We start from the raw sequence: 23,963 nt of genomic DNA, 5'->3' as shown, positions 1-23,963 counted from the left end.
TGCTTTTCTGTGCAAATATTGATGCGTGCCATTAACTCTGATTAATGTGATTAATTAATCAGCACATCATACAATTAATCCATTTAAAATGATTTAACTGACAGCCCTAATTACAACAATAAAACATCTCCTGATCTCTTTTTGTATCTGCTGAAATCTATAAGTATTTTAAGATCGAACGCATAACACTTTACTTTAGATTTATGAATAAATGAAATCTCCATCACATGCTGATGTGTGCTGCTCCACCTAATCTTTAAATTCACACAACTGAAATTCAGACAGCTTTAATGTTAAACTAGATAAATGTGTTGCATCTTTCTGAAGGTGTTAAACATTTAATTAATCCTATTATAAGTTATGTTTGGCAGCCTTTCTTCAAAAGACACCACTGGCTGGAAACTCTGAAAGCACTGAATAGATTCAGATATGAGAACTCAGTGTCTGGTCAGCATCTCGATTGTCTGCCTTTAAATTCAGCACAAAAGATGGGAGGTCACATGTTGTCTAGAGAGAGGAGATAAGCAACTGCTTTACAGATCAATCCAGACATGATGTGTGACAGCAGCACAAAAAAGCAATGCTGAGGCTGATAACAGAAACTGTGTGAATGAACATGTTTAGTGAATGTAAATCAATTTTGTCTGAAAAAGACATGTCAATCAATCTATGGGTTTCCAATAAATAAAGTCAATTCTAATGCTACAATTGGATATTATATATTACATATTTAATTATTATTATTATTATGAATTAATATATTTATATATTTAACCCAGAAACATACAGAACTATATTAATATACTATAACTATATTAATAATGTTCATCGTCTAGTTGGCTATGTCTTGTATTAATGTTTCTGAAAATTCCTGTCACATGCACATAAACTGACGGTCACCACTTATAAGCTACTACTAAATATTGTAGAAACTTAATTTTCTGTAAAGTTGCTTAGCAATGATTTGCATCGTAAAAAGCGCTAAATAAACTTGAATTGTATTGAATTACAATATAAATATAATTGATAACTAAATTTACTTACATATATTATGTTCCTTAAATATAAAAATGTGTTTTGCATGTATTTGTTAGTTTTCTTATTTATATAATCAAAGTACAAAAATGTAAATGTTTTTTAAACATTTAAAATTGTATTTATACTTATCATATTAGATTTATTATATATTATAATAAAATTTAAATCTAAAATAAATGTTTTTATATGTTAAATATATAACATGGACAAAAGTCTAGTTAACACTCAAGTTAATCATCCAGTCATGCATAGTTATCTGCCTGTGCAAGTGACCTTAAAATCAGATAATCACTAATCAATATTTCATACCAATAATACGATGAGCATATCTGATGATAAACGGATTAGATTATTCATTAGTACTTCAAAGGTTCTCCCACACAATAACTGACCTTCCTAATTAATGTAAACTGTACTATGACCAAACTGTCAGTTTCATTAAGACTTTTTTGAATATACTGGCCACAATGTGTGTTTGGTTATAATGATGGTTTCAGAAAACATACAAAAGTATCAGGAGATCTGATATATATATTTAATACTGTCAAAAGGACAAAAGATATCAAGTTAAAATGTTTTACACTATATTTCAATATATAATGTGACCCTGGACGACAAAACCAGTCGTAATGGTCAATTTCTCGAAATTGAGATTTATACCTCACATGTAAGCTGAATAATCTTTCCATTGATGTATGGTTTGTTAGGAGGACAATATTTGGCCGATATACAACTATTTGAAAATCTGGAATCTGAGGGTGCAAAACAATCTAAATACTAAGAGAATCACCTTTAAAATTGTTCAAATGAAGTTCTTAGCAATGCATATTACTAACCAAGAAAAATATTTTTTTAATATTTATGGTAGAATGTTTACAAAATGGAACATGAACTTTACTTAATATCCTATAGATTTTTGGCATGAAAGAAGAATCGATAATTTTGACCCATACAATGTATTTTTGGCTATTGCTACAAATATACCCCAGAGACAGACTTCTGTGCTCCAGGGTCACATATGCCAATTCAAATGCACATTATTCATGCACTTCATTCAAATGCATACAAAATAGACAGTGAAGACTCTTTTTCACTTAGTTTAAAGAATCGTTGGCAGGTTTAGAGCCGATGCAATGTGACAAAAAACAGAAAAATCAATCATTTATCAGAGACTTTTCTGTTGTTCTCTTGAGGTACACAGAGAGCTCAGTTTTTCAATTTATTGTTAAATTTTCATGTTACCCAAAAATGTAAATGATGGACTCCAACTCTTAATGATTTTACTTCTGAAGCTTAAATTAGAAATTATTAACACAATGCCTTAATGGTTACATTTTAAGTATATTGTAAAAAATCATGAATTTATAATAATTGGCTTTAATTGCAATTTAAAAAGTGCATTAATTCTTAAATGAAATAAGTTTGAGCTTGGGAATAGCGATAAACATTTAATATTCTACACAGTTGGCTATAAATTCATTTGATTTATTTCATTTCTGCAGTGCACAGGAAAACAAAGGCCAACGATGATGGGAAAACAAGGAAAAATTGTATGCGACACAGAATCAAATCCCTGGGAATTCCACAACGCATGCATTTTTCCACAGCCTTTTAAACTCGAGCTGCAGGATGGATCCAGCAGTTCAAACGGCTGGAATAAACCTCGTACGGCTGAACATATCTCTGACATGTGGTTAAAAACAGGCAGGAGAAGAAAAAACTGTAGGTGTTGCTTCATTTGTATCTCATGCCCAAGCTCTAATTAGGTGAAATAGTAAATTACAGCATCAATGTGTGCAAAAACACAATGACACACACATAGCTTTGATATAATGAAGAGGCTGTTTTTTTTAATATATGCAGCAGCAGATCTGTCTTCACACTATGCACTGAAAAAACACCAAGCATATCATTAAACACACCATCTTATTGTTCTCTGCTTCAGTTCCACCTCTGCTTTTGGACATATAAAGATACCTAATGAGCTATAAACATTTCAAATCCATCAAGAACAGAAAGAGAGATAAAAGCATTTTATTATATCTGGCGTTCACAAATCATAAATTGAAAAGTTTCCACGCTTACGCGGAGCTCTGTATAAAAATTAATGAGCAAAAGAAGGCATTCATATAATGAAAAACAGGCAAAATAAATTCCTGCATATATTGAACATTTCAAGCATCTCATCCAATCATAAATAACTGAAAGTATTACAGTCAGTAATTCACATTTCACCTTTTATTTCTGATGCTTGTCCTTTGGATAAAAGCCACGCTCTGCTAAGTTTTCCATTTATGATCTAGATTCAATCTCTCCCGTACGCACCTCACAGATCAATTCATTCATTCCGCCACTTGAGACGAAATCCTGTCATGTGTGAACAATGCAGTGAGAGAGAAATATCCCAACATGTGCTCTGGCACAGCAACACCCAAAAATCAAGGACTTTCAGATGCACTTGAACCCTCGTTTTTCTAATTCTGGCTTGAGAGGACAATCATTCGCTACAACAAAAACTTGCAGTTGAGTGCTGGTAAAAACACTCCTGGTGTACTTTACCAGAAGAACAGACACTTGAGACTGGAGCCTTGTTCATGGGAGACGCTAATAAACACAGAAGACTTTGGCAAATACTGGGAGAAATGTCAAATCAAGTCAATATCAAATGTGCAAACACCACTTTAAATCTCATCATTGAGGTTCCTCTAATGTGTGAGCATGTTTCCCAATAAATCTAATTTATTTTATTTTACGAGATGAAATTACACATAAAAAGATCACAGTTGAAGGTGACTGACAGTTTAATTGTCTGTTAAAACCTCATCTAATTGTATGCAATAATTACAATATTGAAGCAGAGTAACAGGATGGGATTTCAGGGCTTAGATAAAAAGTAGTAACAAACTAAACCTTCATTATAAGTATACGAGTTCATACTATGCAAGAAATTCCAACGTATTCCAATGTATAGGCAAGGTTTTGAGGTTTTAAGAAAATGTAGGTAGAGGCACATTTTTCCAATGAGCCAATGCTGCCATTCCTAGAAAGAAACAATCATGTAGAAATTACCATGAGAGATCACATATGTAAATCTCAAATTATCAGCAATTTCACATTAATATTTGATTACCACATTACACAGAGCTTAGCCAATCATAACAGAGCTCATTTGCATATACAAGGCACGGAGTCAAAACCAGCCTTTTTCATTTTTAAAACATATTTCTCAAAGTCTGTTTTACCCCATTGTTATTTTAGTATAATTGATATACTATCATACTTATTTTTATGTTTTCTGTCATTTGGTTGCCCCCCCCCCCCCCCAAGTATGTGTATGTAGTGTTTAGTAATTATTTCAGTTGTAGTTTTATCAGTACTTGAGCTTAAACTAACAAAAATGATGAATAGGTGAAATGAAATTTCTTTGTTTTTTATTTTATTTCAGTTAACATCTATTTTATACCAAGGAACAAACTTTTTTCATAGTTTTAGCTTCAGGTAACACCCTTTAATATATACGCAGTTTTCAACACTAGGCATATCTGTAAACATTACAGTTTAATAGATGCTGTAGAACCAGAATGATCCAGTAAATCTCACAATGCATATAACAAATCAAATGCACGTCAGTTCTTTTCCTCGTTTCTGTCACCTCTGACACCCAAAGGCATACAAATCAAGAAAATCACTAAGAAAAAATTATAATAATAAAAATGGCACAAAACCCACACAAAAACAAATCCAAGCAGAACACATGGTTTGGAGTTCATCTGTGCTGAAATGCGATCAGGGGTGTGTGACGGGTTTATGATGCCTCCAGTAATGGAGAAACAAGCAGAAAATGTATTCATAAGGGTTAAGCCTCTTTGCTAAAACACAACTCCTGCTGCTTCACGCTGTAAAGAGCTCCATCACAGACGCGGCCGCCACAGCGCCGTACTGCTTTATCTGCAGTGGGCGGCATTGCTCTCCTGTCTTTAGCTATGCTTCACTAGTAATGCATGACTGCCACATGACCACAAACAGGAACAACCAGCAGCAGCGTCTCGGAGACACCGGAGACATTCCTGCTGCACTTAAGATGACCTCAGATCTCACATCGCTCCAAACATTCCCTCTGAGCTTCTCAAAGGGAGACTTCTGCCTGTGCCACATCAATTATATCCATCTGTTGAGTTTTGTTTTGCTTTTATTTTCATCGTTGCTCTGGAGGAGGATAGAATTACACACCGAGAAGTTAAGCTTCTTTTTGCAGATCTTACTTAGATGAACATCTTGCATTGAAGACTTTATTGCTGAAGAGCTGAACTAGATGCTCTTTTCTATGCATTTACAATGAATAAGCACTCAGACAAAACAGCACCATAATCTAGACCATATAGACTGCTTAAGCCATATGATAACTTTGAACGAGAAATAGAGCCAAATTCACTTTCAAGATGTTGACATACTACACATGCGCTCTCATTTCAGTTAATGAAATAATTACTACGAACTGTTAATCATGAACAATTAATCTGTTAATCCAATTCACAAATCAGACTGATTCACAAGTTTGACTCAATTTGGTTCTCTCACAGGGGTTATCAACTAAATAAGTAAGTTAAAAGAATAGTTCACGCCAAAATGAAAATTTACTAAGGCCATCCAAGATGAGGATGTTTCTTCATCTGAACTGGTTTTTAGAAATGTAGGATTGCATAATTTGCTCAGCAGTGAATGCTCTGCAGTGAATGGGTGCCGTCAGAATGAGAGTACAAATAGCTAATAAAAACATCACAATAATCCACAGCACTCCAGTCTATCAGGTAACGTCTTGAGAAGCAAAAAGGTGGGTGTTTGTAAAAACAAACAAACAAAATAAATAAATTCTTTTTTTTTTTCTTTTTCAAACTGCTGTTTCCGGCTGAAATATGAGTCCATAATCCATAATAACGCTTTCTCCAGTGGAGAAAGTCATCTGGTCTGAATCAGGAGAGAAATCAGTACAGATCAAGCACTGTCAGCAATTTATTTATGTATTTACATTTTACTGTAGTAAATTTTCTGCAATTTTTCATTTTCAGGTTAACCATTCTAATCAAATTCCTCTTTGAAGAATATAAAGCACAAGTTATTTGGACTATAGTTTTATGTTTTAGCCTTTTCCTCCTTTTTGGAGCTTAACAGAAATAGTCAATGTAAAGCTAAGGTTACGTAAAGATTCTTTAAAAATGAGAAAACAACAACATACTGGCTTGGAAAGACATTATGATGAGTCAATAACCAGAAGGATGAGTATTTTTGGGTGAAATGTTCCTGTAAGCACTGGTTTTCACACTTCCAAACATGTGCGGTGACTCAAATTTGCATAAACACCTCTAAACCTAGATTTACATTTAAATGCATCTCGATGCTGTGTATCCTTTATACATTTTATCAAATTTAATTTCTTTTTTAATCAACAGAGTCACCAACTTACCGCACTGGAATAGTATGTGTAAAGCCAAGGGTGAAATTAGTGTGTCTGCTAAGACGTGCAGATGCGCTAAAGTAATTCTTTCCACTGTTTCCTCGCAGCAAAGAAACCGGCTGCAAGTAAATTGGATGTTTACCATTCAAAAATGATGTACATGTGGCTAATAATTTGCTGTTTGGATGCTGAATAATACATTTCAGTGCTGGTAATAACAAACACTTTCAGAGCAGCAGATATGGGCGGGAGCAAGCTGCATTATGGATTAGCTTTATATGAATGCACTCTACTAAATATTTCAGAGCCACGCTCTCATCTACAAATAAACAATTCGTGAAAGCTCTTCAGAATAAGGCTACATGGGAAATCAAGAACATGTATGCAAATCATATACTTGTAGGAATGCAAATATGTTTGTTTATGTGCCATCTTTCAAGCTCATTTGATATTCATATATCATTTGATACATGAATCACTTTTGTTTGTTGGATTCAGAAAACAAAACGCATTTGCATAATAAAACAAATAGATGCAAATAGAGGAATAAAGGTCTTATAATTAGTCAAACTCACAGTTAAGTTAATGCACATTGCCTGTGATGGAAACAGATTTGTGCAAACAAGACTGAGCAGAGAATAAGAGTCACACTTCACAGTCTCTTACCGGACTGGGCTCCCCACAGGAACCTTCATCAAACAAGCCCGAACCACTAATTTGACAAATAACTCAATGCAGCGACTAGCAAAGGAAAGGAGGAACATTCATTATGAGTCGTAAGGAGCACAAATTAAAATATTAATGCAACATATGCCTTAGGTTTATTAAAACATGCATTAAAGCCTGACAACCAAGAGGTGACACATTTACCCTATGGTGTACTATGTTCAACCAAAATCTAACGTCACGCTAACCGCATATCAGTTTACTAGCTGCTAAAAATGAACCTTGTGCTGCAGAAAGAGATATGAGTATGAATATGAATTACAGCAGCACATAAAGCCACATTTTCCAGAAAATAAGGACTATACCATGTCCAAATTGCATTGTGGAATCATTGATAGAAAAATAAATTGAATCTGTGTTTAAGTCACATTTCATTATTACACTAGGAAAATAATGACATAACAGAAAATAAAACATTTACCAAACTATAAACATGCATTTTAGTTTACCTACAGTAACTTCACAAATGTTAACGAAATAGTATTTTGTTAATGAAAACTATGATAAAAAATAATTTTCACTGACAAGCTTTCTTCCATGACTATGAGACAAAACTAATGACACCAACATCTCTACTAACAACAACTACAAAACAGAAACAGGATGGGTTGACTGAATATGATAAAAACTGAAATGGACATTTGACACAGAACGAAGACTAAAATAAAAAAAGCTGACAAAATTAACACTAGTCCACAAAAAATAAAACCATCAAATGTATTTTTCAGAATAGAAAAGGAATACAAATTATAAGCATAAAATAAACAAATTACAGTGGCTTTCATTACAAACCATTTAGCCAAGCCTAAACTAATATATTTAAAGCAAAACTAAATCTACCGGTGTGTGGGAAATGTGCTATGATAAACTTGAGCAGATGTACTTCTCTCATTCAGCACCAAACCAAATGTTTTGCATGCTTGATGCTAACTGCATTTCAGATGATAAAAGAACTGACTTAAATTCAGTAAAATATGATACTCTATATTATGACTAAGATGAACAATTATCAGTGCATGACTCATTCACAATGCAACCATTTTTTACACATCATCTTTTTCTATTAGACTGCTGTATGTGGACAGAAACTGATCATATAAAACACGGAGGTCATTCAAAGCCACATTAACCTTCATCTCACCAAAAGTATCTCATCAGACACCGATCATGTGACCTCCACTGACTTCACTCCTATTAGTACTCACTGTATCTTTAAAAATTTCACAACTGTGCCGCATAACTGAAAATTGCCAAGTTGCATTGAAAAGAATTATTTCAGGTCATTCCTGCCCACTGACCTTGTGTGCTATAAATGCTATAGCTGTGTTGCACAGTAGGCAGGATACAGTCATCCCATCCAGGTCTAATACATCTCTTATGTCTCTTTCAGTCTTTAGGATGGTGTATGATAATGATGCAGGACAGCAGCAGGGAAGGAAGGAAAGAAAAGAGCATCATTTTGCTTCCAGGCCACAGTCTCGTCGGCAGCACATGCACTGATGGCCGCCGCTAAAGCAGTATTATTACACTGTCAGCTTTAATCAACATTGTGATTCAGCAGTGAGATTGTGCAGCACTGCAGCTGTATAGGAGTGTGGCGTCCGTATCTCAGCCCAATGACCAATGGACACACGGACACACATAGTAACGCCTGCCCCAGCTGCCGTTCAAGCAATATGAGGCCATCAATGAAAGACCGCTGACTCCGTTATAGGAATGATTTACCATGAATGTTCTGCATACAATGCATACTTTCAAAAACTTAAAGAGCAACCAACTCTGAGATGGATCACAAACCAAAAGCTACGAATCAGTGCAATAACAATTTATTTAAATGAAAATAATTACATTAAAATGTCATTTATTTCAGTGATCAAAACGGAATTTTTGGCATCATTACTCCAGTCTTCAGTGTCAGAAGATCCTGCAGAAATCATTTTAATGATGATGATGAATATTTCTTATTATTATCAATGTTGAAAACATTTGTCGCCATTTAATATTTTTGTGGAATCTGGTTTGCTGGTTTAAGCCCCATCCACACAGAGATGCATACATTTTGTAATAAGTAGGCATTTTGTCCACACGGATCCGGCGTTTTGGGAAAGCAAACCGATATTTTTTTTTAAACCGGGTCCCAGAGTGGATAAATCTGAAAACGCCGCCTTTGCATTTTTCGAGTGGACAGCAAATCCGTATATTTTCTGAAACTACGTCATTATCAGCCTGCGTCTCGACCCTAGTCAGACACCACTGTCACATAACAAAAACATGAACAAACACGGAACGATTGACTTTTTATTAACTAACATTAACACAGATTAATAAATTATTGTCATTCACGTTCATTTGTATTCCACGCGCAAGGTTTATGCGCATAGTCCAAGTCTTCTTCTCTGTTTTTAGTGCATCTATGTGGCAGAATTAGAGCGCCACACACTGGTCTGGCATGTATACTTCATTGTTTTGTGTCGGTTTTGTGTGGATGCATACATTTCTTGAGAAAAAAAATCAGATTATGAAAGCTCTGGTTTCGGGTGGATATAACCTTAATCTGGTCTGACCACATCTCTGCTTAAAGGGGACATGAACTGAGAAATCTAAATTCCCTTGATCTTTTGACAAATAAGAGATCATTGTACTATAAAATCATACTGGAAGTTTCAGAACTCAAAGCTTTCTTGTTAGTTTAAAAACAGCTTATATTGAATCAATCTGCCAAAACAACATCTTGTGGAATGTGTCACTTTATGATGTAATAGTGTGTCTAAACCCTGCTTTCGCAGAAAAAGATGCTTCTACATCACTGCCATTGCCACCACCTATATCTCAAGTGGACGATTGACACTATCTACAATCTCTATTAGGTGTGAGAGAAAGGTGGCGTTAATGCACTTATAAGTCTGCAATCCACCGTAAAGTAAGAAGAAGAAGACACGTCACTCTCAGGTTGTTTTGAGGAGGCGCTCATACAGTTAAAGAAAAAAATAATATAAATACTGTTCAGTTTTTCCCCAGACTGATCATTTTGTGTCTTTACACATCAATGTATCGTCAAGAGCCGCAGGGTTTAATTTGGTTTTGTTTGTGTGTTTATTTCTGTTTTATTGTGTTTTAGCTGTTTTCCCAACCACTTGCATTATAAGACTGATAGACTGCAAAAGTTTGTTTTAGAAATCTCAGTTTGTGTTCTACTGAAGAAACAAAGCATCCTACATCTTGGATGCCCTGGGGGTTAGCAGATAAACATCAAATTTAAATTTTTGGGTGAACTATCCATTTAAGCTAACTGAGACTTGTTATATCAATTGCATATCATTGCTCGCATGTTGATTTTGATGGTTTCCATTGTCCTCATTTGTAAGTCGCTTTGAAAAAAAAAAACGCCTGCTAAAGAACTAAATGTAAAAGGAATTTTCTTTAAGAAACTGGTTTGTTGGATTCATCTGGTCTGACCACCATTCTGCTTAAAACTTTGCTGGTCTTTGCTGGATTAGTTTAATCTGACCTCTCAGATTACCAATATACCTCTGAAACCAGCTAGAAAAAAACAGCCTATGATTATTTAAATAGTTAATCAAAATCATAATTTTATTACTGCTATGTGACGCGACTTTATTTTCTATGTCATTTTTGTTGATCAATAAAAACCCACGAGCCTCAGAACGCCGACCCCAGTCTGCTTCCTCTTTGATCGTTGAACCTTACTACACTGGTGCCGAAACCCAGGAGGAAGGAGAACACTTCCGCCATGCAGTCTCCGTCAGGACCATCGCCTACGCCATTTTGCGGACATTATAACATCGCTCGCGGGCCTGCACCAGGAACATCACAAGGCCCTGCTGGATCTGCGAGCCGACCATGACCATCGGTTCCAGGCCATGATGCAGGTATCCAACAGGAGGACCGTGAGCTGTTCCGGAGCTTGCTGGCCCTGGAGGGTCGGATGGGTGCGGCCTCCCCCAGCGCTGGCCCCGCCCCCCACATGCCGCTTGCGAAAATGGGGCCCACAGATGACCCAGAGGCGTTCCTAGACCTGTTTGAAAGAATGGCCGAGGCATGTGGGTGGCCGATGGACAGCTGGCCCGTCCGGGTGATCCCACTGCTGTCGGGGGAGGCCCAGAAGGCGGCACAACAACTGCCCGTCCCAAACCTCCTGGTCTATGACGACCTGAGAAGAGCCATTCTCCAGAGGGTCTGCCTCTGCCCCGAACAACACAGGCAGCGCTTCCGGTCGCTGGAGCTGAGCGAAGCGGGCCGGCCCTTTGTATTGGCACAGCAGCTCTGGGACTCGTGCCGCAAGTGGCTGTTGGCCGGAGGCAGCGACGCCGAGACCATCAGTGCTGCTATCGATGGCAATGAGTGAGGAGGATCATCTCGGGCCAGAGGCGGTTACTAAAGAGAAATCCCTCGCACTGGCCCTAGGGGGAGATCACCTCTCGCCCTCGTAGCTCACTGACATTGCGCGCTTGCAGGTGGAATTTGCGGACGTGTTTTCGCCCCTACCTGGACGTACTGACCTGATTCAGCACCACATTGAGACAGAGCCGGGTGTCGTAGTTCACAGCCGGTCATATAGGTTGCCTGAACACAAGAAAAAAGTAGTTCAGACTGAGTTAGAGGCCATGCTGGGGATGGGAGTAATCGAGGAGTCACACAGTAATTGGGGCGAGCCCGATAGTTTTGGTACTTAAAACGGACGGCTCGGTGCGGTTTTGTGTAGACTATCGCAGGGTGAATGCAGTATCTAAATTTGATGCTTATCCAATGCCGCGAATTGACGAGTTGCTCGATCGGTTAGGCACGGCTCGCTTTTACTCGACATTGGACTTAAAGGGATATTGGCAGATCACCTTATCTCCCATGTCCAAAGAAAAGACAGCCTTCACCACACCGTTCGGATTACACCAATTTGTTACGCTTCCTTTCGGCTTGTTCGGGGCCCCAGCTACGTTTCAGTGCCTCATGGATCGAGTGCTGTGGCCCCATGCTGCATATTCCGCGGCCTACATGGATGATATTATTATCTATAGTGGGGACTGGCCGCGGCATATGGAGCATGTGAGGGCGGTCCTCAGGGCCCTGAGACGGGCGGGGCTGACGGCCAACCCGAAGAAGTGTGCAGTTGGGCGGGTGGAGGTAAAGTATCTGGGCTTCCACTTGGGCCACGGGCAGGTGCGTCCCCAAATCGATAAGACGGCAGCAATTGCGACCTGCCCCAGGCCCAAGACCAAAAAGGAGGTAAGGCAGTTCTTGGGGCTGGCGGGATATTACAGGAGGTTTATTCCTCGTTATTCGGACTTCACCAGCCCGTTGACTGACCTCACTAAAAAGGAGGTACCGGATACGGTCCAGTGGACGGAGCAGTGCCAACAGGCCTTTACCCGAGTTAAGGCTGCCCTGTGTGGCGGGCTGCTCCTACACTCTCCTAATTTTTCTCTCCCCTTTTTCTTGCAGACGGACGCGTCGGACAGGGGGCTGGGCGCGGTCCTGTCCCAGGAGGTGGAGGGGGACGACCGCCCGGTGCTGTACATTAGTCGAAAGCTCTCGAAGAGAGAGACTAAGTACAGCACCATAGAGAAGGAGTGTTTGTCCATCGGGTGGGCGGTTCTCACCCTTCGCTATTACCTCCTGGGACGGGAGTTCACCCTCTGCTTGGACCATGCGCCCCTCCAGTGGCTCCACCACATGAAGGATACCAACGTGCGAATCACCTGTTGGTATCTAGCTTTACAGCCATTTAAGTTCAAGGTGATTCACAGGCCGGGGGCGCAGATGGCTGTGGCAGACTTCGGGGGGGGGGGGGGGGGCTGCAGGCTGGATGGCTCCCCGGCCTGAGTCGGGCGGTGGGGGTATGTGGCGGGGGAAGCGTGGTTTAGCGAAGTCTGCAACTGGAGAGCGAATGAAGAGACGAGCGGTGGTAAGTTTTTCAGGTGAGAGACAATTAACAGCTGGATCTCATTGCAGTGATTGGCGTGGGGAACCGGTATTTAAGCCGCACGACATCCGGAGAAGGACGAGAGAGCTGAGGACTCGTGGGGAATCAGAGCAGAGACGAGCTTGAGAAACCTCGAACCAGACAGCAGTAACGTAGAGTGGAAAGACGTTTGAACGTGTGCGCATGTGGCGCGACTTTATTTTCTATGTCATTTTTGTTGATCAATAAATACCCACGAGCCTCAGAACGCCGACCCCGGTCTCCTTCCTCTTTGATCGTTGAACCTTACTACATGCTACATAACAGCTACATCCAGGGCTGCGTTTCCCAAAAGCATCACAAGCCAAGTTAATCATAGAGATCACTGGTGCCAATGGTTCTACGATCTACTTTGGCTTACAATGCTTTTGGGAAACGTAGCCCAGAACAGTAAAGAAAAAATCCTACACATCTCGTAAGCAATTTGCTTTAACAGCATGCTCAGCACATTTGAGTCCTTCTCAACCACAGAGCTCCAGAGAAACTCATAAAACTACTGCAAATACTAACTGATGCTTGAGAAGAAACATGAGATTTTAGGAACTGAGAATCTGTTGCACAACTTCAGATGAGTAATACAATGAAATCTTATTTTTTTAATGCTAAACATCTTACACATAGTGTAAAGGGTTAATGTATATACAGTGTATATACAGTGCAGGATCACTTTCTATTCAGTATGGACTCTCTGTCAGACCATAAACCCAATGAGGTTTAACTCAACACTGAGATGTCACTCTTTATTTGCTTCATCAATTTGCACATTTCTTTTAAGTCTGACTTGATTACATACAGAGTAATGTGCAGGAATTCAGGAAACACTCATTCTAACTGAATGCAGATAGCAGCAGTTGCAAGCACACAAATCTACACTAGTTTAAGACTGAAAACTATCAAAGTAGCATCACACTGCAGTGATGTCTGAAATCTCTATATGTCCAGAAACACACATCAATTCCAAGCTCATTCAGAGCTGCCACAGGTGTTTAACCCCACGGGTGGAAACCAGAGACGACAGGACGGAGCTGTCTCACTGCATTCCCATCTAACCACCCATAACACACCTTCACCTCCATCTAACTGCATCCAACATCTCATTCTCATGTGATTTTAACACTAGCTGACTTTATATTAGTCCAGTCAAAGAATGAATGTCACTGGAAATATTCCTCATCTAATATTGGAGATGGACTCATTTGAATTTATGGAGATGAATTTTACATATGCAGTGTTTTACTACTAAATGCATTCATCTTAATGCTCAATTTCAATGACACATTTTTTTTAAATAGAACCTTGATATTTTTGCTTATGAGGGCAATATTTTGTTAAACTATTTATTATATTTCAACAATATAGTATTTAAATATTATAATCACAAACTATTAAGAATAATTTATATCTCCAGTGAAATCAAACAACACTGATGCTTTTAACTGACTTTTTATAGATTACTATCATTTCTTGATTCTCTTTAATTAGACTTAATGTAATGTATGTCTTGCATAAAACATATTTATCTGCTTGAAATGAGGGGTACTCCAAAGGGTGTTTTCTTTTTCAAAAATGGGATTCGGTGGTTAATTTATTAAATCATTTAATTAGTCAATAGCTTATAATTACTTTTTTTTTTTTATCAAAACATTTTGATGAAATGCGTATATGCACAATATATATTCTTTATATATATAGAATATTTTCTTGGTGACCATTAAGGGATATCAAAGATCCACAAGCATGCACAGGTTTGATTTAAAATCTCAGGTGGTCTTAGAGTAAATATTTTAAGTCAAAAGGGTTCAGATAATCAGAAATGTTTTAGAATTCCTGCTTTACATACAGCTTTAAGTTTGATGGTCCCCAACCAAAAAGCTGGAAATAGAAGTTTTTAACTCTAAACACCAAGCCTCAAATCAACACAAGTGCTTTTAAAAACAATCTCTCATTCCACGATGTCAAAAGCAGCGAGACAGAGTGAGAATGTTTTCAAGCACTTAAACAGGGAGCCGATTTCCCAAACTGTTTTAAATATTTCATGAGGAATTCATGTTGCTTCATGCATGATTAGCGGCCTCCACTCGAAGAGAGGTCAGACAGAGTGCAGCGCACTGACAGGTTATGAGCCCAGTTCACTGAAGGGGCACTTCACGCTCACTACTGAAACCCTTTCACCACCGACAACTGGTACACAATGAATGCTGTTCTGGAATAAAAAAAAAATCCCTTGCACTTAATTAAACATCTTATCCTGGCATAGGTGTGAAATATGACATGAAACGTTCAAATCAAAATTCACTCATGTTGTGCAAGACCTAAAAGCACTCTTTAACCAAGACTATATTCATAGCAGTTGCATCATGACATGAACGTTATGGATGCATCTGCATGGGTTCCCACACAGAACACTGAATCTGTCATACAAGCATGCATATGCATGACTCGCACACGTGAAGCAGTTGTCCAGATGGATGACCATAAGCACAGATGTGCTTTGCAACTGCATCAGAATCTGTGTGACATTGAAGACTCAATTTAGATATGCCTCTGTTTACATACAAGAACTCTAATGAGCAAAATCTACCAAAATTTTGCTAAACATGATTAGCAAAAGTTTGAAGAAATGTAAAACGTACAGGTATTTAAGGCACATTTAATTAAATCTCATGTTTCTATAGTAAAAAACCTTTGTATTATGAAAGCAATATCAAAAGTTAAACCACTTTTTGCATCAAATTAATCTAGCATTTTTGCATAATCAGAAAATGAATAGCATGAAAAAAAGCGAAAGAATTGATTTATTGATCAAAGGTGTTCATTTATTAATGTCAAAATATCAATGCAACAATGTAACCTAACAGACTGATACATGACAGAATCAAATATTGGCTCATAGATTAACGTTTCACAAAGGCTCAAATAACGAACAATACAAAACCTAACTATAATATTCTCTACGGTGGCTACATTCTGCTTCCAAATAAACACATTTACACATTTACTCACAGCAAACAAACCATTCTAGCTTTGGTTTCAAATGAAGTTTACTCACTAGGAAATATGAGTCATGTTTTTGATGGATGAAAAAAAAAAGTGTGTCCTTCACACCATGCACCAGGCCAGAAAAATACTTTTTTTTTCTGGTTTATTCAAGTCACTTATTTTATTTCCATCGCAATTACATCATGCACTTCTAGAGTAAATAAAGATTCATAAAAATATGGATATCAGTGGATCACAGCATTTGTTTATTTCACTTATTAAACATCAGGCTGAGTGGTCTGGTCTCTGTTGTGGTCAAATATTCAGACAAATTAAATTAATCCGCTTGCTGCACAAGATCTGGAAGTAAATTGGCTCTGCAAGCAAACTTAAGTCCTTCGTTTTCAGAGGAGTAAACAAAAGCGCAAGCGTCACCATTGATTTTCATTCACAACTGGCCTATTTAACGCAACGCTGCAGCCATGCACCCACACTGTCACAACCTCTGAATGGGTTCAAGACGCTGGTCTGTTCAGCACAACGCTAGAAACAACATACTGTAGTGCAAAGTCTGCCTTGAAATAAGGGAATACATGAATCAAAAATGATTATGTCATCGTTGTTCATTCTAAAACTTTCTTTCTCCAGCTAAATATATTCAAAGAAGTTCAAATAGGATGCAAATGCATCATAAAAGTATGTTTGTGCCCTATATCTTTGTTTTCTCACATAAAAGGTTTATGATACGTTTGCATCTTTTTTCTTTTTAGTTTAAAAGCTTCAGACAGAGTAGTTTTGTTTTAAAAAAAAAAAAATTTCTAACAGGTTTGAAACACCATGATGGTGAGTAAATGACAGAATTTTATATTTCTGCATGAACTGTTCCTTTAACAACAGTTTATTCACAGGCACCTTGAGCGAGGTACTTTCTATTCAATCTTCTGAAGAATAAAGTTAGAAACTCCTTCCACAAAGGCCATCTTATAAGGAGTGCACACGACCCATTTCTAGAAGGTTGCTTCAATAACATTAGCAAAAGCAATTAACCTTTAGCCGGCAGCTCCTTGAAGTGAACAGGGTGCAACTATGTTCCTTTATTCACACTGATTACACATACTATAATAGACAAGCATCTGAGATACTGACCTAGAATGGCTAGCTATTTTTCAGGAGAGCAACCATGTTAGATGCAAATGTGACCTATTGCTGCCTTGTAAACTAGCTTATTTTTAACAATTCAGAAACAAAATAAAACTTCTATGACCATAAAAATGCATCATCTAATATATAAATGACTGCTTTACTAAGTGGAGCCGTTTACTTTGTAAATACAATAATCAGAGTTCAGTTTCAATTCCAATGAAACAGCAGAACCAAATAATCAAGCTCCGTAGGTTCGCTTGAAAATAACAGGCGGGGTTTTTTTTAGGCCTGAAACTCAGTTTGAAAGATTTTCAGGAGCTGGATAAGACCCATCTAATCTGAAAGAAACATCCACTTCAAGGTGATTCCTGTTTTCTGAATGTAAAAGCCCAGCTTGCACGCAGGTGTGATTTTAGCATATCAAAAAATACTGGCCATCTCATGAGATGAACGAGGTTACTGGAGGTTAAACAGGAGATTTACTTTCTTAGACCTCAGTCAACGTACAAGCTCTTTAAAAACTGAGACAACATGAAACGCCCATTGAATACTGATAAAGACATTAGATAGTCAAACCCAGTTCACAACAAAACCAGTGAGATGATTGCAGGAAATGTTAAGATTTGAGTGAAAATAGGTTTGATTTTGGATCAACAACCTAGGTGATGTAAGAACCCTCATAATAGAAAAGAAATAAAACAGAAACTGGATATCAGAATTAATTAATTTTACCATTAACACATTAATTAATTTGAGATAGTATCAGAATTAGCATATGAATGGAGTGTTTTAGCACAGTGATTCATAACCTTTGCCTGGTAACTCAAAGATCCTGGGTTCTAATCTCAAAAAACGCTCAGATTTCAATTGAGAGAAGCTCACTGAAAAAATGGGAATTAGGGCTGTGCAAAAAATCGAATGCGATTTTCATGCGCATCTCATCAGTAAAGATGTAAAGATGCTCCTGTGATATCTCCAGCACGTGCGTTCAGATCAGGATTGCCAGGTTTTCACAACAAATCCTGCCCAGTTGCTTCTTAAACCTAGTCCAAACCTAGTCCAAAACTAGCCCAATCGCGTTTCCAGGAGGTTCCCCGATAGAAATTGCTTCCCGGGGTTACAATATACAATTTTGGAAGGGTTGCCTTGGTAAAATTCGCATTTTAGGGGCTAAATATCACGTTATTTGCATTGGGGTTGCTTCAAACCGCGGACATGAAAAACAATCTCAGACTTGCAAAATTAGTTCAACACTGGTTCAGGTGGAGCGGCAGTTACTACACAGTGCCATAGTCTACCGACAACTAACACAAAATCGTTTTCAATTTTGTGTAGATTGTCAGTGAATTACGGCTCGGTGTAGTAAATGCCAACCAGTGTTGCCAAGTCTGTGGTTGTTTTTCATGTCCGCGGGTCGAAGCGACCCCAATACAAATAGCGTGATATTTAGCACCTAAAATGCGAATTTTACCAAGGCAACCCTGCTAAAAAACTGATATTGTAACCCCGGGAAGCAATTTCTATCGGGGAACCTCCTGGAAGCGCGATTGGACTAGTTTTGGACTAGTTTTGAGAAGCAACTGGGCAGGATTTGTTGTGAAATCCTGGCAACCCTGATCCGAACGCACGTGCTGGAGATATACTTCTAATTACAGGAGCGTCTTTACTGATGAGATGTGCATGAAAATCGCATTCGATTTTTTGCACAGCCCTAATGGGAATATACCTACATTTTGGTCACGCTTTATTTTAAGGTCCAATTCTCGCTATCAGCAAACTATTGAATGACTTTTGCCAGAATATACTCCTAATTTGCTGCTTATTAATAGTTAGTGGTGTAGTTTATGTATTGGGTAAGATTAGGGATGTAGAATATGGTCATGCAAAATGTGCTTTTTAAGTACTAATAAACAGACAATATTTTAACATAGGAATTCTAATGATCATCTAGTTAACAGTCAGATTTGGTCACTATACTAAAGTGCTAAAGCTCTATACATTTTTGCAAAACTCATGCCTATCAATCCAATTCACTGCAGTTTCCATCTGAAATTAACTCTACTACTGTCATTAAAACATCAACAAAGTTTATTCTTTTTCACACAAATTATGATTTCAGCGGCAGGTTATTGATAAATAATGGCTTATGTTCATACACAATACCATGTTTTCATCTAAAATGCTTTTATCATAGTGCATGATTTGCATCACATAACTAATTCAATATGTTTGGCTTTTTGACTAAGTAAACTTGCTCAGTAGCTCACCTGGTACAGTTACATTGCTTTTGCAATGCGAAGCACTGAAATAAAACATGTTTCACGATAAAAGAGACCAAAAACATAGAAGCAGCAAGAGTTTCAGCAAGTGCATTTTAATCTCATGTTTCTCTTTTGTTATCGCTATCGATTAGGTTTAGTGTAGCTGGTACATTATTTTAAAATGCAAAGTAGCATTTAAAGCCAAACTGCCAGTATATGTACTGTACAACAACCAACATTGCCAGATTGAACTGAACGCATTTTGAACACCACTCAATGGACATTTGTCTCTCGAAACATGCAAAAAAGCAACCCTTATATAATTTTGCAGAAATGTCATCACATGCATATATCAGCCTTTTCCCAATGAGAATAAACACTCATTATTTGCACTGGAATATGCAAATTAGTGTCCTCTGTGGTTATTTAATAGATAAACTACTGATTCATTACATTTCGATAAATAAACAGACTCCACTAGCACAATATGAACTTGTGAACTGTGAAAACATGCATTAACACTGTATTAGATTTCCTAATTTGGTAGTGACAAATTAATTCTCCGAATGTGATGCGCTGCTAACATCGCAGATCTCACGCTTTTCCAAACACAAGCAACTTGGGTTTTCCCTGTGATCTCCATCTACACATCCTGATATGCGTCAATTAAGTTGTCTGGATGTAAGAGGCAAAGGAGCAGGCTCCTCTGAGACAGCGTGAGATCTCAGCCACAACATCATCCTCAAAGAACCCCATCCATCATCCTCATAAAGAGCACAGAACCACCAGTGACGAGTCACATCCATAAAACACATTAGAGGAATGTTCCAGGTTTAATACAACTTAAACTGCGTGGATGAGATCTGCGCAGAAAATAAATTATAAAAACTACTTGCTCAGTCTGGTTCATAATCATCATAATCGTCATCATTAAATCACTGATACAAAAGCCTTTACACTCACCACACAGTGTCTCTGATCGATGCACATCATACAGGAAAGTCGTGTGCTTTTCTCCTCTAAATCATACGGCATCTGTTAAAGAAATGAGAAACGGCCATGATAAAGAAGTCATTAATCAGATGATTTTAGAGAGTGCTGCTCAGAGGACACAGGGACACTTAACATGGTTTTCAAAGTCAAGTCAACAGGAACCAGTTTTTAATGACCTTTCCAAGACAATAAATCAGATCTGTAGACATAATTGATTTCAATAATGGCAGCATAAATTGTTATTAAAACTGACGAATAGTGCATAAAACACGTGAAACCTTCAAGAAGGAAGCCATGAGTGAAAAAGATCAAAACAACAAAATAAATGAATTTGTAAAGTAATTACTGCATTTCCACCACAATTACCTCAAGGTTCTCATTACTGTAATGCATATAAAAATGCATGTTAATACGTGAATGGAAATTAGAATTAAATGAAAAAGTTTTAGTATTAATTACAACAAATACCACCAAAAGGTACTTGATCAATAATGTAATTTTTATTTACACATGTAAAATATACTATAAAGTCACACATATACACACACATAGGTTAAAAAAAAATTAATGCGCAGTAATACATTTACTTCTCATTAAAATTAGAAAAGCTTTTTTTTCTCCAGTATACGAGAACTGAGGTAAATTTTCAATAATTGCAATGAAAATAACATCACGATACAACAATAAAAAAAATCCTAATGGTTCTAAACACAGGATTTACTCAATATTTTTATGATGTGTAACTTTTTTGATTTGTGTAATATCTAGTGATTTGTGAAAAATGCCTTAAACGTTCTCGAAGGTTTCTTTAGTCACTCGTCTCATCTGAACTCCATTCAAACAGACTGGCGCTTCAGATGAGTGTAAAGTCGCTCGTTCAACTCTGCAGAAGTTCTATTCTGCGTCCTGAGTGAAATCTGGGCTGGATCTGAAGATCTCCAGCACTTTTACTCAAGCCTAAAGACTAAAGTCAACATCAAGACAGGGCTCAATTAATGTCCTTTCCAAGACAGATCTTCATTTAATTCGTCTCATTATTCTGCCCGTCTAGTTGCCACAGAGCTGAAGGTCTGGAAGCAAATTTAACCATCTGTGTGATTTTACAAATGTCTAAATATGTAAGCTCCTCTTTGAAAATGTAAATTTGCTCTTGAATACATTAGGCTGCGTCAGGCTAAGCAAACATTTCAAACTCATCTGAGTAATTAGACTTTTGACTCTACATTTTAGGAGTGACTGACAGTGTTAAATGAAGAAGCTTTAACTTCATTAAGTGGCAATTAGTAGTAGAGTATAATGTCTGAAAAACATTTTCTTAGCAAATACTCAAAGACGACTTTTCGTTTGAATGATTTTGGACATTTCCTGACAGTGAAATAGACATAAAATGACCTGCATGACCTGAAGGTCACGTTTCTGCCAATCAGAATCTGAACAGTAAACACTCGCTGCTGAATTAAACTGAGTCTACAGCATCAATAATTCATCACAGCACCTGACAGACATTAGCTAACCAGGTAAATCAGAGCTTATCACCTGAATCAATTAATAGATTTCAGCATAATGAATCAGATCAGCACTGCTACACACAATTACTATTGTCTTGATTGCTTGTGAGGGATTGATTTAACAGAGAGAAACTCTGAGAGACTATCTTCTTCAAATCAACATCATCATGAATCTATACATTAAATTAACACACATTGAAATAATGATTGACAACCATCACATGCATCTAGCGTTCAATGTCACACAGTCCAACCTGTCACTCATTAAATGTGCCAATCAAACACTTTTACAAGTACAAAGAAATAAATATGTTAGGCAAATGTATTGATTAATTAAAAGTATATTATACTGCAACACACTTATACTGTCTACTGTACACAACTATAACAAATCACAAACCGAGTGAGACTCCATCCTCCTCAAACCAACACAGATATCAAACACACAACAGATTATTCTGTTTACTTATTATATAATATTTTATTATATTACTTGCATTTTCGTCTTTTTTTATGCATTATAAATGTATTTAATTTTGCTGTGCATTTTATTAACTTGTGGCTTTACATTTATGCATTTATACAAAGTGGATGCAAATTAAGCAATAAAATAAACAATTAAATGCTTAATAAGGGCATCTATATGACGTTGTGCCTGTAATATTTGTCACTCTACCTACTCATATAAGGTACTTTGTCAATAATACAAATAAGAGTATATGACTATTAACCAAACATATTACAATCTCAGTTAACCAAAAACCATCAACTGAGTGACATTTCAAAACATGCATCAAAACCGCCTGCTTACGAGTCTAAACTATTTAAAAAGATGGATTTACTTTCCACATACCACATTAAAAGCGTAATATTGCAATATTACAGTATCTGTCAGTTGACCTGCAGTAACAACTACCTACTAGTAACATGAAACAGCACATCAGAATCAAATATTAATTGCAACATTTATGAAAGCAGTTTCGATGGGTGCACACCTGTATCTGTTTAGAAAGTAAAAACTGGCGTCTCCAGTGACTCTTTTCCCAAATTGAGGAGGACAGAAGCAGCGCGAAACACTCATGTCCTGCCAGAACGTGCTGCTATAGATCAGAGCACCTGTATTACACAATCTCCAGTGTCTCGAGAAGAAATAAAGGCACAGCTGCTACTGTTGCGTTAGTGTCTCCTCGTGAGCCGCACACGCGCAGAATCACGAGATACCGGGATATCGAGAATCACACGTTAATTCCAGCAGCGCTGGTCTGTGAAGTCAGTCTGATGCTGCTCTGAACTCCAGCTGTCTTACCTTCAGATGAAGCCGCGCGCGTTCGTTTCATTGTGTGACAATCGGTCAGTGATGATGCTGAGCGCTCGTGCACACGCTGATGGGAAGGGGAAGATGAGGAGGAGGAGGATGCTGCTGCTGGGCTCTTCAGCGTGTGAGTGTGTGTTTGGAGAGTCAGCGCGCTCCTACGGCCTGCAGGGTGGGTGTGTGTGTGTGTGTGTGTGTGTCTTTTTCTGCTCCGCCCCTACACTCCATTATTACTAAGAACACCCCGCCACCTGTCGAGAAAGAGAGAAGATGCAGGTGCGTCAAGTTTCAACAGCAAAAATTATTCAGAAGTGTAAAAGAGTAGGCTACCTGAAAACCACAGTAAAAGTACTGATACTGAGAAAATATCATGTTAAGTCAAATTAAAAAGTCAACTCATTCTTGCACTGGATGAGCTGGTTTCGGCCTCATCGCTCTTCCTAAGGAACTCACATTCGTGTAAAGTAGCCTTGTTGACCAGTTTGGATGAGTAAGGGCAAAACGCACAACATACAGTACTTTCAGTGCCCTGTAGTTGCGACATCACTTCTTTTGTAGAAGAAATAAACTGCTG

At 37.8% G+C, this 23,963-nt stretch overlaps 1 protein-coding gene across 2 annotated transcripts in view; it reads right to left on the bottom strand.

Moving 5' to 3' along the window:
- The window catches only part of LOC132111261 (kelch-like protein 29), a 127,623-nt gene extending 104,008 nt beyond the window's left edge, over nt 1–23,615 (bottom strand). The window contains exons 1-2 of one of the 2 annotated variants that reach the window (XM_059518411.1): nt 23,384–23,615; nt 20,540–20,611 (exon numbers count right to left, since the gene is read on the bottom strand). The gene's annotated coding sequence lies outside the window, so the exon portion shown is untranslated. Of the gene's footprint in view, nt 1–20,539; nt 20,612–23,072; nt 23,356–23,383 lie in introns of those variants that run through there. The other variant, XM_059518412.1, reaches the window with a different exon arrangement.
- Nucleotides 23,616–23,963: the final 348 nt, after the last annotated feature.

This window comes from Carassius carassius, chromosome 31 (genome assembly GCF_963082965.1).
Source record: "Carassius carassius chromosome 31, fCarCar2.1, whole genome shotgun sequence".
Lineage (NCBI taxonomy): Eukaryota > Metazoa > Chordata > Actinopteri > Cypriniformes > Cyprinidae > Carassius > Carassius carassius.
This window is presented reverse-complemented; position numbering and strand designations above follow the sequence as displayed.